Source organism: Cervus canadensis, chromosome 20 (assembly GCF_019320065.1).
Source record: "Cervus canadensis isolate Bull #8, Minnesota chromosome 20, ASM1932006v1, whole genome shotgun sequence".
NCBI classification, from domain to species: Eukaryota; Metazoa; Chordata; class Mammalia; order Artiodactyla; family Cervidae; genus Cervus; species Cervus canadensis.
Window position 1 is genome coordinate 59,228,090 of NC_057405.1, and position 3,260 is coordinate 59,231,349.

Sequence of the window (3,260 nt, forward strand, 5' to 3'; positions counted from 1 at the left end):
AGCAACCTTCAGAGGTAGTGAAGGACAGGGAAGCCTGGCCTGCTGCAGTCCATGGGGTTGTAAAGAGTTGGATACAAAAAAAAAAAAAAAGAGTTGGATACAATTTAGCTACTGAACAGCAACAAACAGTACAAGCTTTTGTTTCCTGTGCAGTTTTTTAGTCTTTGAATCTTCTTCATAAGAGAATATCACATAGTAGTATTGAAATCTAACTCAAAGACTTTTTGTTGTAGTTGTCAACTATCTGGAACTCCTGATTCACCATTTGTATCGTTTTTGTGGGAAATGCATTTTAATTTCCATTTGTTCTTGAACTTTAGAACACAACATACATTAATTGGAGAATATGTATCCATTTCAGTAAAGATGGTAAGTTGCCTGTCCTAAGTTTTACTTAAATTTGGATATTGATAGATGAGAAAAGCAGATTATTTTTTTTAATACAAAACATTTTTTATAGGATGTTAATATCAAGGTATATACAATTTCATGAAGTTTGATTCCTTCTTATAACTTAAATGCTATTTATTTCCTTTGTATTGAACATAATCCAAAGTAGAGGTGTTATTACCCAAATCAATAAAGGAAGCAGGTGGAGGGGAACTTAGACCAAGTCAGTTTTCAATTATCTAGCTTCTTCTGATCTCTTCTTCCTTTCATTTATATTTTTACCCATTTCTCCTCTCCCCCACCCAAAGATGAGGCCAGGAAAGGATTCACAGAGGTTTTAAAACGGAAGAAGTTAAAATCACAAACCACTGCTAAATTTGACCAAGAAGAGAAGGTTTGTTTTTTAATGGAATTTCAATATCAACACTTTGTCCTTTATGAAATTAAGAGCCTACAAAAATACACAGTATTTATTATTATCCTAATGAACTTTTAATGGATCATAGAAATTGTTAAAACATCTCACAACTGTATGAAAGGCAGATATATTCTAGTGTATATACGTATATATATTCTAGTATATTTACATATACATTATGAAATTGTGTAGAATATTATTCACATCCATTTAAATATGCTTCTGTTGGGTCTTCCTTGGTAATCCAGAGGCTAAGACTGCGTTTCTAATGCAGGGGACCTGTCTTCGATCCCTGGTTGGGGAAATGGTTCCCATATGCTGCAACTAAGATCTGGCACAGCCAAATATTTACAAAAATACATAACCTACTAAAAAAAAATAAGCTACTGTGAACAAAAAGTTTAATTGGATTTGTTGGCTCAAGGCTTATGCCAGCTGTGAGAAGAAAATCAACTTGCTTTTATATGTATATTGTTTTCCTCTCATACCAATAGCTTGAGTGGTTCAAGTTTAAAAACAGCAAAGATAACACTTTTTCCTGTACTACCCAAAGTGGACCATATTACGCCGTGTTTGAACATTTTGACTGCCTTGCTTGAATTGGAGTCATTTCGCACCTTTTCCAGTTCAAAATTCTTAGGGAAAAAGTTTTAGAATAAGGCATAAACCTAAGGTAAGCCTTTCAGCATATTTAATTTTCTTGATCTGGGGCTTCCTTGAAACAACTTCCCTTCCTCCCCCAATCCATTCTCACCTCCCACCCTGAGTTGTCACACTCCCAGCACCAGAAAGTAGGTTCTAAACACAGGAAGAAAGGGCTGACGCCGCAGGCCCCTGCTCGTTTGTGGGGCTGGAGTCTATATTAAAGAAGGTTAAAACAAAAAAGGGGTGGTGATGATGGGAAAGCAGTTAAGGCTTTTGCCAAGCAAGGCCCCTGAGCTTTAAGTCTTTTGCAGGATTGGAATTGATTCCTCAAGCTCAGACAGGCTCAGCTAGAAACAGAGTGGCAAGCGTTGGCTCTATGAGGCATGCCCTTCCACTAAGCTGGAACCCAGGGCTGCAGAGGCCCTGGCTCTGGATGCCAAATCAGGGGAAGGGAGCTGCAACCAGAGCCAGAGTTGAGCTTAAGCAGAGGCTGTGTTCAGGGATCCCCTCTGTCCCTCTGAAACACTGCAAGCAAGCTCAGAAAGAGGTTTCTGGAGGGCAAAGCACTACCTGTTTAGTGTTAGCAGGTGCATTTAAAATGGACTTGGAAGATTCACATACATCAACTAGAGAAGTTTATTTTTCCAACCCCTCAGCTAGAAGCTAGTTCCTCAGAGTCAGCTGACAAAGCAGGTGGCAAAGAGACCTGGATTGAGACATCACTTCAGAAGACAATCTGATTGCCTCTGACTCGGAGCTAAGAGGCAGTCTTAGGGCTTATGGCACTGGGGGAAAGAGCATGAGAATCCTGCTGTCCCCTTAGGCCTCTTTCCATCCAGTTGACTCATAGTCTGGTCACAAGTTTGAGTTTTATGCCCAGCACCTTCCTCTGCATAGGGAGACCTCGGGGAAAGATTAAACTGAATTTTGAAAAATCAGTCATGGACTTCCCTAGTGGCACAGTGGGTAAGATTCTGCCTGCTAGGGCAGGGGGACATGAATCTAATCCCTGGTCCTGGTCTGGGAAGATCCCGCATACTGCAGAGCAATTAAGCCTATGCACCACAGCTTCTGAGCCTGCTCTGTAGAGCCTGCAAGTCACAACTACTGAATCCATGCGCCTAGAGCCCCTGCTTCGCAACAGAGAAGCCAACAAAATGAGAAGCCTGAGCACCCTGACGAAGAGTAGCTGCTACTCACTGCAACTAGAGAAAGCGCGTGTGCAGCAGTGAAGAGCCAGTGCAACCAAAAATTAAATAAGTAAAAGATGAAAAAAATCAATAAAAAAAATGCTAACATGGCAAAGAGCTCCTCAAGAGTGGAATATGTGGGAGGCAGTGCCTAACACTGCAGGCAGAGAGGTGTTAGGGACAAGAGTTGTGGCCTTAAAAGAAAGTGACATCTCCTGATGCTCTCTGAGCCTCAGCTAAGATTTAAAAAGATAAGGATCCAATTAAAGACAGTCAGAACCATTGGCAATACCAATTAGTGGTATGGTTCCCTAAGTAATGTTAGAAGTGTGAGTTTTTCAAGAAATGCAAAGAAAATAAATGAGGCTTTGTTTTGTGCTCGTAGCAGTAGAAAGGCAAGTAGTGTTTTTAGAGGCCCTGATAAAGCAAGTACAGTACTAGCTGGCAGAGTTCTTACGTGATTTCCATGCTTAGGAAGGGAGAAGAACAGCGCCATCATGGTTGCAAAGTGGGGCTCCATAGTCCTCACCTCAAGGTGGATGAGATGTAGTATGGAAAACACCAGGCTGATTGAAAGAACCTGGAGTCTTGATCCCAGAAAAGGACCATTAGCTAAT